Consider the following 16,681-nt stretch of genomic DNA (forward strand, 5'->3'; position numbering starts at 1 on the left):
CGTGTTACTGTTTCCTTATCCTACAACCATCCGTGTTACTGTTTCCTTATCCTACAACCCTCCATGTTACTGTTTCCTTATCCTACAACCCTCCATGTTACTGTTTGTTTCCTTATCCTACAACCCTCCGTGTTACTGTTTCCTTATCCTACAACCCTCCATGTTACTGTTTCCTTATCCTACAACCCTCCATGTTACTGTTTCCTTATCCCAAAACCCTCCTCCTTTTTTTCTTTTTTTTTTTTCTTTTTTCTTTGGCTGAAGCTGCTAATCTCTAAGACTCAGGCTTCCAAGCACCAAAATTTCAACCGGTTTCACACGCACGCACACACACAGACACTTCACTCCTCTTCCCCCCCCCCCCCTTCCCACGCCCCCCTCCCCCCTCCTCCTTCTCCCACGCCGTCTCTCTCTCTCCCCCCCCCCTTCCCCCACAAAACAATACCCTAAAACATATTCAGTCCCAAACTCGTGTTCAGGCGCTCGCTAATGCTCTAATTCATTGGGTTGAACTCCCGATAAAACTTCAACTTCCAGGTAAGTCTCGTTTAATCAGTCAATTCTCACTCTTTTGTGTTTTTGTTCCACTTCTGTGTGTGTGTGTGTGTGTGTGTGTGTGTGTGTGTTAGCGAGCTCTGATTCACTTCCCAGACCAAGGACGCAACCCACCCTTTTTCCTTCTGTTTTCAACATCACAGTTGCAAAAGCTGTAGTGTTAGTTCTCTCTCTCTCTCTCTCTCACACACACACCCTCTCCCGCTCCCCCCCCCCCCCCCCTCTCTCTCTCTCTCCCCCCCTCAAATCACAGTCCTCTCCATACACTGCTCCCATCCCTATGTCCTCTCTTTGGAGCTCCACCCCCATTTCTTTTCCTTACTTTACTTACACTTTCTTCCTGGGCTCCTGCACTTCCAGAAAGAAAGGAAAGAAAAGAAAATCCAGTGCACTTAGCATCTGGTATAAATGTTTAGATAGAGAAATATATATCTATATCTCCCCACTGAAGGAGAGACGGGGAGGTGGAAAAGAGATGGCTTGTTCTGATTAAAGAAAAGAGATGGTTTATTTTGACGAGTGGGTGAGTGGGAGAGCAAGAGACAAGAGTACAAGAGAGAGAGAGAAAGACAGAGACAGTGACAGATAGAGACAGACAGAGACACAGAGAGAGAGAGAGCAGCTGCTGCTCAAACTGAAATGAATGGAAGCTCAGCCATTTTCCAGAGTTCCAGAAAGCACACTAAGAAATTTATAAAATGCAGAGCATAAATGCATATGAGACAAACTCAAGAATGCAAGAGAGGGAAAAAAAAAAAAAAGTCACAATCCTCACAAAATGGTGAGTGCGGAATAAATACCTGACTTCTATGCACACACACACACACACACACACACAAGTATCTGAACGTAAGCATACACATTCATTATCAAATGTGTATGCACACACACACACACACACACACCAAGTGCGGACAAGTGCATGTACTAAATTTAGACTTGATACAGTGAGGTGCTGGAGGGACTGCAGCACTTCACAACTCTTTAACACTTGATAACATTTCATCTGTCAGGTTTTTTTTCCACTTTTTTTCCCCTATTGTGTTAGCTTCTGTTCAGTGTGTGTCTGGCGGAAAAGCCTTGGTCGAGGCTTTCACCTTACTGCGGCCAACACTTACTGCTGACCTGTGCCAGATTAAATCAACTTCAACACTGCTCTCATCCAAGCTCTAGTTTGGTAATGCTTTTGAAGAAATCACCCTCACAAATACAGGACCTATGTCAATGCCAATAAGCAGACAGCCCACTATTTCACAAACATGACAGAACTCAAACTGTAAAGTCACAATGTAAACACAGACAGAAGGTAAACATACTTGCAAGAATGGTGGAAGAAATGAGCAGGGATTAAATCAGTTAAGCAAATATATAATAAATAAATGCATAAATAAACAAATAACTACATAAATAAATAGACTTTAAAAAAAAAATAACTGAAACCTGTGTCTTAATCCAACTGCGCTGTCTGCAGAGCAGGATTCCTGTCCTTCCCCATGACATTCCTCCCAGTTTCCTCATTCCAGTGTCCATGACACATTCTGCACCTCTCTTCATTTCATTCCCAATCAATGTCGTCCATACAACCCTCCTTATTTTCTCTCTCTCTCTCTCTCTCTCTCTCTCTCTCATCCCATCCAGAGAACTGTGCTGTGTCTCACAGTTAGCTGTCCCACTGTCAGCGAACAAGGCAACATGAGTCCATCATCCTTTTTTCTTTTCTTTTTTTCTTTTTTTCTTTTTTAAAACATGATGTATGGTATGATCAACTCTTCACAAGAACAACAAACTCAACAGAACTGTGCCACAGGGGCTCTGTCACCTGTGGCAGTGGGGCGTGGAAACTGGATCCTGTCCCTGCTGAACAGCACACGTGGGAAGAGTGGTACCACAGTCATGGCCTTGTGCGGCTGCCTCACAACCGCCTAGAAGCTGAGATCTGAGCGCACAGGATCCTGTCCCACAATCACCAGTATTTTCCCCCCCTCCACCAGACAAGAGTGGTGGTCATCTGGATGTTAGTCATTCAGATGAGATGATAAACCAAGGTCCGGTGTGTAGCAATGCACTTAACACATATAAAAGAACCCGTGGCAACAAAATGGCTGATCCTGGTAAAATTCTGTTGGAAAATCAAACACACTTGCAGGCAGACAAAAAAAAGGGGGTGGCGCGGTACCGTACTGTACTTTGTAGTGATGAGCTCTCCCTAGGGGGGCACAAAGATCAGCACAGCGAAGTCTGCTATGACAACGAGTAGTACAGTACAGTACAGTGCTGGCCTGTGTCCCGCCCAGCCACGGCATCCCCACACCAGCGCCACAGCACAGCGCCATCCCTGCCTGACTCAGCACAAGGCTGGAGGGTCACTGTCCTCTGGCTGAAGGGGCTGGCCCAACTTTGAACCTGGCTGTGTACCACAGCGCAGCCTGACCCTTCACACTGCTCCCCGCCCTGTCAACCAGTTTCCTGAAGGAGACAAGACATCCACATCACACTTGTGCATGGCTGAAACTCTACAACACAGGGCACTGACTTCACTGATGCTCTGTGCTGTGAGACACAGGGCACTGACTTCACTGATGCTCTGTGCTGTGAGACACAGGGCACTGACTTCACTGATGCTCTGTGCTGTGAGAACAGACATGGCCATAAACACCACAACACAGGGCACTGACTTCACTGATGCTCTGTGCTGTGAGAACAGACATGGCCATAAACACCACAACATGGAGCACTGACTTCACTGATGCTCTGTGCTGTGAGAACAGACATGGCCATAAACACCACAACATGGAGCACTGACTTCACTGATGCTCTGTGCTGTGAGAACAGACATGGCCATAAACACCACAACACAGGGCACTGACTTCACTGATGCTCTGTGCTGTGAGAACAGACATGGCCATAAACACCACAACACAGGGCACTGACTTCACTGATGCTCTGTGCTGTGAGAACAGACATGGCCATAAACACCACAACACAGGGCACTGACTTCACTGATGCTCTGTGCTGTGAGAACAGACATGGCCATAAACACCACAACATGGAGCACTGACTTCACTGATGCTCTGTGCTGTGAGAACAGACATGGCCATAAACACCACAACACAGGGCACTGACTTCACTGATGCTCTGTGCTGTGAGAACAGACATGGCCATAAACACCACAACACAGGGCACTGACTTCACTGATGCTCTGTGCTGTGAGAACAGACATGGCCATAAACACCACAACACAGGGCACTGACTTCACTGATGCTCTGTGCTGTGAGAACATACATGGCCATAAACACCACAACACGGGGCACTGACTTCACTGATGCTCTGTGCTGTGAGAACGGACATGGCACCACCCTACTCCTCCCTCTCATTTCAGATATCGGCCTTGTCCCTCTTTCCTTTGAGCTGCTGCAAAGAACTTAACCACCCTCTCCCCTGGGACTGGGGGGTCAGTGGTGTGAAGACTGCTTCTCCATCCCCCTCTTTTTTTTCCGGGGGGGGGGGGGGGGGGGGGGGGGGGGGGGTGGGGGTAAAAATCAGCAGATATCTGGTTACTGCCTGGCTGTGTGTGCCCTGAACAGCGCACCGCTGTCTTCCTTCTGTTGGGGGGTGTGGTCTGGGAAATCTACTCTATACACCCTTCTCCTTTTTTTTTTTCTTTTTTTTTTTTCTCTGGCTTGCTTGGGGAGAACCAGTCATCCGTCGCCTCCCTTCGGCGTCTGTGAGCTATAAAGAACTGACCTAGATATTCGTTCTGGAGAGAAGCTGCTGCTCTCAATCACAACCACTGCAACTGTTCACTGTTACACGAAACAGCAGCAGCAGCAGCAGCAACAAAAATTGTCCCTTCACCCTGCACATGACGGCACAAAGTAAGTACAGTGTATCATTCTATGAAGCCAGACTGGAACATGTCATTCCTGCAGCTCCCCCAACACATCCCATAATATCTAAGCACTTGGTCACTCTTCAATGGACTATTCGGCCACACGCTAACAGTTCTGACCGACTTCAGTCTACTTTCTAGTCCTCTCTGTAATATTCTGAAGGAATATTTTAACCCCCCACCCCCCTACAGAGAGAGCGAGAGAGAGAGAAAGATAAGTCACACGCACACACACACACACACACACACACACACGCACACACACACACACACACACACACACACACACACACACACACACAACCCCCCCATCTGTTGTAACAGTTCAGCATACCCAAGCGGTGCCAGCCCACACGGGAGAAAGGCGGGGGGGAGGACCCTGAAGACGCACACACCACAGCTCTCTCTCTCTCCTCGCTGTGTGGGAGGACCCTGAAGACGCACACACCACAGCTCTCTCTCTCTCCTCGCTGTTCAAATGCCACCCGCCCAGGACTCCTCCTGCACACCCCGACACACTGTGTGCAGCTGACAGATACACATCCATCACCACAAGACACCCGTTTCTCTGCAACGACGTGCAGCTGTGAGCACGGTACACATGTGCAGAAAACGACTGAAGTTCCCCCACTGCAGAGAGAGAGAGAGAGGAGTCTACATACAAAGTGGATGGGACCACCGCGGTCTTCTAGCATCTTTTGTGTCCACCACACGTTGAAAAGCACACACTGTGTGTGTATTCGTCTAAAGACACACAACGAGAACGAAAGTTGCAGTGAAGAACACGCACACCGTGTGTGCCTGGCACCGAAACTAATTATATGATGATCGGCGCACTGTGCTGCTGCTGCCCCAGCACCACAGCAAACGCCCATCTCTCCTCCCCGAGTGGAAGACAGACTCACTCTCACACGCACACTCACTCACTCACTCACTCACACTCACTCACTCACTCACACACACACACACACACACACACACACACACCAGCTTGCCGACCAACACTGTACAGTGTGCTTCTTCCCTCCCACTGGTTGCAACAAGGGCTGAAGTTGTCTATTTGAGCATTCTGGCCACAAACCTCACCCTACAGAACAGGAACATAAAACACGACCTGTTTGGTTAATCTACTTAATGAAGCATTCCTCCAGCCTCCTCCCAACCACACCCCACCCCACCACCGGCCTCCTTCCTCCCAACCCCCGCCCCTCCTCTCCTCCTACCTCCGTCCCTTGGCCGCACAGCCCGGCCAGCAGAGTCCAGTAGCATCCCTGTGTAGCGAGTGTAGGTGGTAGTGATGGTGGTGGTGGTGATGGCGGCGGCCTGGAGTGGGTCCACTAGCGGCCAGTCCCTGCCGACAGCCATGTGTGCAGGGAGAGAGGGGAGCGGGCAAAGTGCCAGCTCCGCTGCCCACACCACGGCACAGCACAGCACAGCACGGCACAGCACAGCACAGCACTCCACAGCAGTCTGTGACTGTGTGCCACACTGTGCCAGGCTCCCTGTCAAATAGCTGCCACCTCCCCACTCCCAACACCTCCCCCAACCTCCCCGGCCAACCAATCTCCATTGAGGACGGCAGCGCCGCTCATGCAAATGGTGGCTGCCCCCTGGAATGGCAGGGCGGGCGGGCCTGCACGCACCATCTCTCTCTGGGGGCACATCGAGGGACAGGGGGAGGGGGAGGGGGAGGGGTGTGTGGGGGAAGCGGGAGGAGGGGGGATGTGATTTGAATAAAGACAATTGTGGGCTGGCGGGGAGGCCAGGCGCCTACTGACTGCCGCGCTGTGTGTGGAGGGAGGGGGGGGGAGGGGGGGGGGAGGGGTGGGCGAGGGGCGGCCAGGGGACTGCTGTATGCATTTCAGGCTGGCTTCCAATCACTGTCAACCCCTGCCACCCAACCCCTCCACACACACACACACACACACACACACGCGCGCACACTGCCATATTGCCACCCACCACCACCACCACATACCCAGTCTTACTGCCACCTACCACACCTCACACACCCTGTTCTATCAGACAAAGATGGCATACCAACCACTGTACCCCAAAAAGGCACACTGTTCTATCAGACAAAGATGGCATACCAACCACTGCACCCCAAAAAGGCACACTGTTCTATCAGACAAAGATGGCATGCCAACCACTGTACCCCAAAAAGGCACCCTGTTCTATCAGACAAAGATGGCATACCAACCACTGTACCCCAAAAAGGCACACTGTTCTATCAGACAAAGATGGCATACCAACCACTGTACCCCCAAAAAGGCACTCTGTCCTATACACTGTTCTATCAGACAAAGATGGCATACCAACCACTGTACCCCCAAAAAGGTACTCTGTCCTATACACTGTTCTATCAGACAAAGATGGCATACCAACCACTGTACCCCAAAAAGGCACCCTGTTCTATCAGACAAAGATGGCATACCAACCACTGTACCCCCAAAAAGGTACTCTGTTCTATACACTGTTCTATCAGACAAAGATGGCATACCAACCACTGTACCCCAAAAAGGCACCCTGTTCTATCAGACAAAGATGGCATACCAACCACTGTACCCCAAAAAGGCACCCTGTTCTATCAGACAAAGATGGCATACCAACCACTGTACCCCCCAAAAAGGCACACTGTTCTATCAGACAAAGATGGCATACCAACCACTGTAGCCCCCAAAAAGGCACACTGTTCTATCAGACAAAGATGGCATACCAACACTGTACCCCCAAAAAGGCACCCTGTTCTATCAGACAAAGATGGCATACAAACCACTGTACCCCCAAAAAAGGTACTCTGTCCTATACACTGTTCTATCAGACAAAGATGGCATACCAACCACTGTACCCCCAAAAAGGCACTCTGTCCTATACACTGTTCTATCAGACAAAGATGGCATACCAACACTGTACCCCCAAAAAGGTACTCTGTCCTATACACTGTTCTATCAGACAAAGATGGCAAACCAACAACCACAGTACCCCCACAAAAACTGTAAAAGGCACTCTGTCACATAGCAGGGTATGTATGCAGAGTACCTTTTTGGGTGTGTGTGGAGTGGTGGGAGGCAGATGACGTCGAACAACGGTTCCAGTCTGCCGCCACCCACTGCCCTCCACACTGTCCGCTCAGCCCAGTGCCACCCCGCCCCCTTGGGCCCAGTGTTCCCTGGTGTACAAGCACTCTGTGTGGACACCACTGTCTCCATGAGCATTGAGAGACACTGTCAGTGCACTTGCAAACGCTTTTTTTGTTGTTGTTAATATCTAGTGTTAATAACTTGTAAAGATGGGGTTCTGGGCACTTATCTGGTGTGTTAATATCTGGAAGATCTAGGATCAGGGCAATAATGTGTGGTGGTGACGATATCTGGAAAAATCAGGTCTGTGTGGTTCTTTTTCATTCACTTTTTCTTCTTCTTTTTAAATGCAGTTTACAGAACACACACCTCTCAGTGACTGGCTGTGATCAAGTCTCCAAGACACAAAGGCCTGCGATCACTCGCAGTGCTGTATGGGAATGCTACCACTAGTTTGTCTCCCTTGTACTTGCTGGTTCTTGTGGCACATTTTCAGTCCTTGTCTCTCTCGCGCGCATGCGCGCGCGCGCGCGCGTGCGTATGTGTGTGTGCGTGTGTGTGTGTGTGTGAAGTTATTGTGGTTCTTCAGTTCTTGTTTATGCTTGCGTTTCTCTCTCTCTCTCTCTCTCTCTCTCTCTCTCTCTCTCCCTCTCTCTCCTGATTATAGTGGAGCACTTTCTATTCTTGCTATTAAAAACACGACACAAACATAATTCCTCAGCGTCGCTGTGTGCTCACTGATCAGGAAAGCGATTACTGGTGTGTTCTGCAAACTCTCGCCTGATGGAATGTATGTGGCAAACGGAGATGGGAACAGCACACACACACACACACACACACACACACACACACACACACACACACACACAAATCAATACAATTTCAATTGTTATGGAGCTGTCAAAGTTTGCAGGGAGTCTCCATTCATAAACAATCTGCACTGCAGATGAGACCATGTACATATCTGGACATGCCTACGACAACACTAACAGCAACAGGATAATTATGCCCTAACTTGCTGCATCCAATGTTGTTTGTTTTTAGTTGTTTTTTGTTTGTTTGTTTTGTTGGGGTTGTTTTGTTTTGTTTGGTTTTTTTGTTTGTTTTAGTTTGTTTTGTTTGTAATGGAGAGAGGGAAAACAACCATTTTTACCATGCTCAATGAATGACGAACACTAGCAGCTATCTGTAAATTATGTTAATTTGTTGGGGGGGGGGGGGGGGTTGTTTGTTTGTTTTGTTTGTTTTGTTCTTGTTTTTGTTGTTGTTTTTTTTAAGTTAAAAACAGAAAAGAAAGAAAAGTAACAAGTGGACAGTCCTCCATATCCAGGACAGGACAAACACTGTGTGAAAGCTGACGGCACCTGATCTGCAATCATCGATTATGAAGATGAACCGGAGAGCCATGCTACACCACTCCACCCCCACCCCCCACCCCTACCCCATTCCCCCCTCCCTGCCCTCCCACGGGGACTCTTACCATCACCACCACCCCACCACGCCCCACCCCAACCTCCCCACCCTCCTCTCTCTCTCTCTCTCTCTCTCCCCTGTCGGCCTTTTAGGTCCCTCTGCCCATGGGGCGGGTCTCCCCATCAACGTCAATTATCTTGATCAGGGGGAGGGGATGGGGGGAGGTGGGGGGTGGAGGGGGCAGGAGTTGGACTGAGGGTTGTAGTGGGATGGAGGGAGGTGCGGGGGGCGGGGGGGGGGGTGTTCCTCGTACTTCTCCCTGAGCTGCAACAGGGTCAACAGACAGAGGGAGACACAGACACAGAGAGATTGAGAGAGAGAGAGAGCGCTACTGTGACCGGAGACCTTTCCAATCTCCGTCAGTTTCATCGACTGACTGACCGACTACGGAGCTCCTCCACTGTGTGAATTAAAACCGTTAAATCCCACAGTTCCATTTTCAGTCCTGCGACTGGATCTTTTCTTTAATCTTCCAAAGCATACATAGATTGCTTGCTCATGGTCCGGTGGAGGGTAAGGCGGGAGGAGGGGGGTGGTGGGGGGTGAATGGTGGAATGTGGATCATCAAACACGTTTTGCTGAACTACTATCGTAATTCTCTCCCACCCACCCACCCTGAAAGCTTTTTGCATGCACCACTTAATGTGCACAGCGGGAGACGTGGACACGACAGACTGATCCCATTCCTGCCACCTCCAATCCCTCCTCACACAGTCACTGCAGCCCCTCCCCTCTCCTCCCTTCCCCCCCCCCCCTCCCCCAACCCCTTGAAAAGTGAACTTCTGCCAGCAGTGTCTCCATTCGTCCCGTGCTAACTGCTGAAAAGTGAAACCTAAATGCCGCTTCACCACGTCAATGTCTGGACTGGCTGGACTGGTGTGTTCTGGCATTTTGAAAGCTGCAATTTACCAGCCCCGTTTTCTACAACAGTCCCCCACCCCCACCCCCACCCCACCCATTCAGTGGAGCGTTTAAGTCCATCCTGTCATTACGGTGTCGTGTCGTTCACAGTTTGGTGGAGGGGGTTTGGGGGGATAGGGGGGGGGGGGGGGTGCAATGGGGGTACTGCTGACAAGGACAGGCAGGCAGGTGGCCTGGGAAGAGTGCGAGCAGCCCGTGGTGGTGACTGTTCTTCTGGCAGGGGATCAGGAGAACGGGCCATCCAGTCATCATCATCACCGTCACTGACCTTTCTCCCCTGCAGCCATTATCATCTTATCGGCACGGCTCCTGGCTCCCGTACAGCGGCCTGGTTCTCACCGGTCTGACTGACTGACGACCCTGGCCTGTCTGCACGTGTCACCTGACCTCCTGCAGTCATGTCCCCCTTACCCTCCACCCACCACCACCACCACCACCACCCCACTGCCCGCATCCCCCACCCCCTCACTCTGACACGCCGGGACTTGCCATGGGCAAGTCGTTTGTTCTCTGGGTCCCCTCTCCCTCACCTCATCACGCTCCTCACCACGCTCTCCCTCACCTCATCACTCTCCCCTCACCTCATCACAATCCCCTCACCTCATCATGGTCAACACAGTCGTTCTGAACACAGATCTGGTCTGTACAGTTTCAGTTTCTCGATGAGGCCTCACTGCGTTCGCACAATTCCATAGACACTAGACCACATCAACAAGGCAGGTGCCTGACCAGCAGCATAGTCAGACCTGGAGTGCATGCAAAAATGTATGTGTACCAACCACAGTCCATTTCTTCGACAGAATTTTGCCTGCGGACAACACTTACGTTGCCATGGGTTCTTTGTCTGTGCGCCTGTAGGCCTCAATTCATCACTATGCTCGGCACTGAGCCCTGTAGGCCTCAATTCATCACTATGCTCGGCACTGAGCCCTGTAGGCCTCAATTCATCACTATGCTCGGCACTGAGCCGTGTAGGCCTCAATTCATCACTATGCTCGGCACTGAGCCGTGTAGGCCTCAATTCATCCTCACACACACAGCAACAGCCACAAAGGAAACCAGTGGTGAGCACACACAGCTACGGCCACAAAGGAAAATGTGGTGAGCGCGCACGCACGCGAGCGCGCACACACACACACACACAGAGCTACAGCCACAAACTCACAAAGGAAACCAGTGGTGAACACACTGGGACTAACCAATGCTGTTCCACCCAGCTTTCTCCCCCCCCCCCCCCCCCTCTGTCCCCCTTCCTCACCTGCACATACACACACACGCACACACACACAGCAGATGTGTTGATGAAGTGATGACTGACCACACGATTGGGGGGGTGGGGGGGGGGGGGTGGGGAGGCTTTGTGCCTTCACCAGGGTCCCTGTTCCTGGGGTAACCTCCACCCCCAGCCCCCCCCCCCCCCTCCTTGTTGTCCTGGTCTGCCCCACTGACCCCCTCACACACATGGCTGCCCCTTGACCCCCCCCTCCCTGCCCCCCTCCCTGCCCCCCCCCCCCATCCCCCCCCCCCGTCCCCTCCCCCTCCACACCTGCTGCCCCTCACTTCACAGCCCTCTCTGACCAGTCTTCAGTGTAGATCCTCCTCCTCCTCCTTCTGCCCTTTGAGGGCTGCATGCACCTCCCGCCTTCGCTTCTTCGCCCTTGTGCACAGTGGGTTTTGTATATGTATTGATCACTATATGACTGTGGGCAGTGGTGGTGTTTTCGACTCGCTTGTGTAAACAAAGTGAGTCTATGTTTTAACCCGGTGTTCGGTTGTGTGTGTGTGTGTGTGTGTGTGTGTGTGTGTGTCCGTGTGTCTGTGTGTCCGTGGTAAACTTTAACATTGACATTTTCTCTGCAAATACTTTTGTCAGTTGACACCAAATTTGGCATAAAAATAGGAAAAATTCAGTTCTTTCCAGTCATCTTGTTTAAAACAATATTGCACCTCTGGGATGGGCACAAAAAAATTTAAAAAAGAAGCCTAATTATATGCAAACTGCATTTACTGTTATACTGATATTTTTTGTATTCTCTAAACTTGGCACTTTGACCTCTTATTCTGACACAACAACAAGAGCAGTCATTATTATCATTTTTTGTTCAAACAGGAACTTCTTTTGCTAAGCATGGAAGTTTTATTTATTTTGCAAACATTTTGGCGCAGATAGTAAAAAAGGGAAATTACTCTGTAATTAATGCTAGGGGAGGTAATTTATCACAAGTGAGTCTTGAAGGCCTTGCCTCTCTTGTTTTTGTTTTTGTTGCTGTTGGTGGTGGTGGTGGTGTTGGGTTGTTGTTGTTTTGTTTTTTTTAACCCTGTCATGTGGGCAGCCATACTCCTTCTTCAGGGGTAGAGTGGATACTACCATGTCCCTTCCCTCCCTAGTAACCAGCCCTCTGGAGAATGGGAAAAGCCACAGTTGTTCCTTCTTTCAAGAACACAGCTGCTCTCTGCCCCAACTGTCTGTCCTACAAGGATCAACAGACACTAAACATAGCCGTGCACACAATTCTCTTCCCCATTTCTTTCCATCACTAACATAATCTCCTAATCATTAAAGGAAAAAAAAAAAAGTAGGTTTAAGTCCTCCAAAAAAATGTCTACCCTTGCCACTAATAAAAAAAAAAAGGAAAAAAACAACCCCCCCCCCCCTCCGCCCCCCCAACCCCCCACTTCTTTACTCTTCACACAAATGTGTTGCACAAATATAACCTATCTGAACTGTCAAACCCTGCACGTAAGAGTCATTCAGAAGCCACAACACAACCACCTATCAGCTCAGCAACAGACATCTCTCTTTTTCTGAATCTTGCAGAAGTACACATCTGTGGTGAGGCTGGGGCCGGGGATGAGGGAAGGGGGCGCGGGGGGCGGGGGCGGGGTGTGAGGGGGGGCACACAGAACAGGACTGCACTGTACGCCGTCCCCCCTCCCCCCCTCACTCCCCCCCCCCCCCCCACTCCTTGCAGAAGCTGAGCAACACCCACTGTACGGTGCACATGCACAGCACATACATTTCCCAGTGCAGCAGCATCACAGTCATTGCTCACACCTCCTCCCCCTGTCCTTTACCTCACGCCCTGTCTCTCTGCCACCACGGTTATCATTCAGTCACACCCTGTCTCTCTGCCACCACGGTTATCATTCAGTCACACCCTGTCTCTCTGCCACCACAGTTATCATTCAGTCACACCCTGTCTCTCTGCCACCACGGTTATCATTCACTCACACCCTGTCTCTCTGTCTCTCTGCCACCAGTTATCATTCAGTCACACCCTGTCTCTCTGCCACCACGGTTATCATTCAGTCACACCCTGTCTCTCTGCCACCTGTCTCTCTGCCACCACAGTTATCATTCACTCACACCCTGTCTCTCTGTCTCTCTGCCACCAGTTATCATTCAGTCACACCCGGTCTCTCTGCCACCACAGTTATCATTCAGTCACACCCTGTCTCTCTGCCACCACGGTTATCATTCAGTCACACCCTGTCTCTCTGCCACCACAGTTATCATTCAGTCACACCCTGTCTCTCTGCCACCACAGTTATCATTCAGTCACACCCTGTCTCTCTGTCTCTCTGCCACCACAGTTATCATTCAGTCACACCCTGTCTCTCTGCCACCACAGTTATCATTCAGTCACACCCTGTCTCTCTGCCACCACAGTTATCATTCAGTCACACCCTGTCTCTCTGCCACCACAGTTATCATTCAGTCACACCCTGTCTCCCCAACACATTTCTTTCCTCCTCTCCCACACTGACTGCCACACACAGCCCTGGGGGACAGGAACCATGGGATGTGGGTTTTACTGGGAGGTCTGGCTTCCTGCCCTCTTTTGTTCTCTTTTCTCCCACCAACCGTCACTGTACAACGGTCATTTCTGACTGTGGCCATCAGCACAGCCCAGTAGGAAACTAATTTCATGGCTATCTGGGCTAGAATTTGATTATAGTGGAGAGTGTCTTGCCCACGTTACATCCTCCCAAGACGGCTTTAGCACAGTCGTGTTGGGATGGTCCCCAAAGGCTGACTATCTCCCAAGGCTGCAGCATTAAGAGCCAGTGCAATAATCTCCTTCACAAAAGACTAAGCTGTTAATGAATCCCCACTGCAGTTGAGAAACCACAGATAATAATACAGCTCTCCCTCGCTGTTGGCTCAACTGTAAGCTTGTGTCGATCTCTGATATTAGCCCAGCGCTGAGCCCAACCAACCATCACAAACATTTGAATTTTAACAAAATCATTTCATTTCTCTGCAAAGCTGTTCTGGTGCAGACTGCTGCCAGCAGCCTTACAAAGTGTGTTGCGGTTTTACACTAATTTATACACTGTAATTCCATAATCAAACATCATTAAATATATCAACATGTAACATGAAAACTACAGAAGTCAATTTTCTTCTTTCCACAAATTATCACTCCCTCGACAATTTGCGCCATTTCAAAATGGAGTCCACAACTCGAGGGTTTTGGTCACGCCAAAAATTATCAACCAATTCATCAACAATTTACAGACTCCTATGTTCAAATTCCAGCCCAGATAGTTGGGACAGCAACTGCCTCCTCTGCTGTTCAGATGGTCACAGTCGGACACGACAGACTATCATGCACACGCACACATACATGCATACTGACCGGCAGCAGCACCACAAAGCCCTGCGTGCCCCAAGAATCCCCCAAAGACAGTGTGCACACACTTGACACTCAGCCAGAGGGATTGTGGTCCTGTGTGTGGCACTTCCTGAACCCAGCAACCACCCCACAGCTCAGCCCCATCTCTCACTGCCACTGCAACCCTCTACATGGCCTGCCCGGGCAATACAATGCCATGTATTCATTCTGAACATGACACATTACACACATGTGGTGGTGTGTGCTTGAAGCAGTGATAGTTGGCACGCACAATGCCTTGTTTTCTGTCCAAGGGCCTGTGTCCGGAAGCAGTGTGTGTGTGTGGCGCTGGTGGTCTTGTTACAAGTCCTTCCTTGTACCATCCACTTGACACAGGGGCCCACACACTACTCACACTCTGTCTACATGGTCACCACTTTCACTGACATACAACTACAGCTTCTGCATCTTGGAGGAGATAAGTGTCAATACTTACATGTAATGTTAACAATGCTAAATGTTAACTTTTATCTAAAATAATGAATCAATGATGTTAGAAATTTCAAATGTCTTTCACTCAGAAAAGTTAAGACCTTGAAATAAAATCTTTGGAAAAAGGCAGATAAAATCTTTACAAAGGTTATGGATGAGCCACACTACAAAAATCAAAAGTGATAAACACCATTATTATCATCATTTGACCATACCCGCTGCTAATCAATCATTTTTTTCAACAAATACAACAACAGCAGCAACAGTGTTCCCTATAGTAATACAGTTACAATGTTAACTATAGCAATATATATAATATTTTACAAAACAAGCAATTCATTTCTACCTTTAGTATTTTACACACAAAAAAGCATCTTGATATACAACATTTCAATCCTTCCCACCTTTATCACTATCAACAACACTGTTACAGAAAATTTCACATTTCTCTGACTACCATTAGTGTTTCAGCTACTGATAATATTTACATACCCCCTCTATTTGTCTTCCATCACACACACACACACACACACACACACACACACCTACCACCCCTTAGATATCAGAATGAAGATGGCAGCACATGATACCAATGAAGGGGGTGAGACATGAACATGAACAATCAAGACAGCTCCACAACATCCAGAAAACATTTCTCACACCTTCAGTCCCCTCAGCCTCATCCACAACAAAAGGAAAAAGTCTCAACTGCTTTAAACAAAAAGGGGAAGAAAAAAAAAAAGAAACTAAATGCCCTTGCTCAGTTTCAATTCACAACACTCTGTAACAAACTCGGACCATTCTAAAGACTTCACCTGACTGCCGACAAATCCAGTGACTGACAGCTAGAGGTAACACGTCCGCCTAGGAAGCGAGAGAATCTGTGCGCGCTGGTTCGAATCACGGCACAGCCCCCGAAATTTTCTCCTCCTCCACTAGACCTTGAGTGGTGGTCTGGACGCTAGTCATTCGGATGAGACGATAAACCGAGGTCCCGTGTGCAGCATGCACTTAGCGCACGTAAAAGAACCCACGGCAACAAAAGGGTTGTTCCTGGCAAAATTCTGTAGAAAAATCCACTTCCATAGGAAAAACAAATAAAACTGCACACAGGAAAAAATACAAAAAAATGGGTGGCGCTGTAGTATGGCGATGCGCTCTCCCTGGGGAGAGCAGCCCGAATTTCACACAGAGAAATCTGTTTTGATAAAAAGAAATACAAAATACAAATACTTCAAGAAAGACCACACTGGAACTGGCGGGAAGACAGGAGGTGGAAGAATGGTTAAGAATAAGATGCTTCTCTGTCAATATAATGTCTGTGAGAGCCTGGTTTCGTATCCTGGTCTGACCCCTTTCTCCCAAGTTTTGACTGGAAAACCAAACTGAGAGTCTAGTCCTTCAGATGAATTGATTAACTGAAGTCCCATGTGCAGCACACCCTTGGCACACTAAAAAATAAAAAAATTAAAAAAAAGATCCAATGACAACATGAAGTGCTGTCCTCTAGCAAAATCCTGTAGAAAATATCTCCTGTTGCTGATACAGACACAAATGCGTGCATTCATGGCCTGAATACCAGCACTGGGGTACGCTGCTGGTCTGGCACCTGCCTAGCAGATGTGGTGCAGTGTATGTGTGATTACTCC

The 16,681-nt window shown here is 49.2% G+C and overlaps 1 protein-coding gene across 16 annotated transcripts in view; it reads right to left on the reverse strand.

Annotated features, from left to right (window-relative positions):
- LOC143277973 (talin-1-like) overlaps positions 1–16,681 on the reverse strand; it is a 218,750-nt gene that overhangs the window by 165,630 nt on the left and 36,439 nt on the right. Inside the window, exon 1 of one of the 16 annotated variants that reach the window (XM_076582963.1) lies at positions 14,565–14,697. The exons of 13 other annotated variants lie outside the window; for them this stretch is intronic. The gene's annotated coding sequence lies outside the window, so the exon portion shown is untranslated. Of the gene's footprint in view, positions 1–2,374; positions 2,394–4,778; positions 4,798–14,564; positions 14,698–16,681 lie in introns of those variants that run through there. 2 more of the 16 variants (XM_076582968.1, XM_076582967.1) reach the window with 2 other exon arrangements.

The sequence above is a fragment of the Babylonia areolata genome, chromosome 35 (genome assembly GCF_041734735.1).
Source record: "Babylonia areolata isolate BAREFJ2019XMU chromosome 35, ASM4173473v1, whole genome shotgun sequence".
In the NCBI taxonomy this organism is placed as follows: Eukaryota; Metazoa; Mollusca; class Gastropoda; order Neogastropoda; family Buccinidae; genus Babylonia; species Babylonia areolata.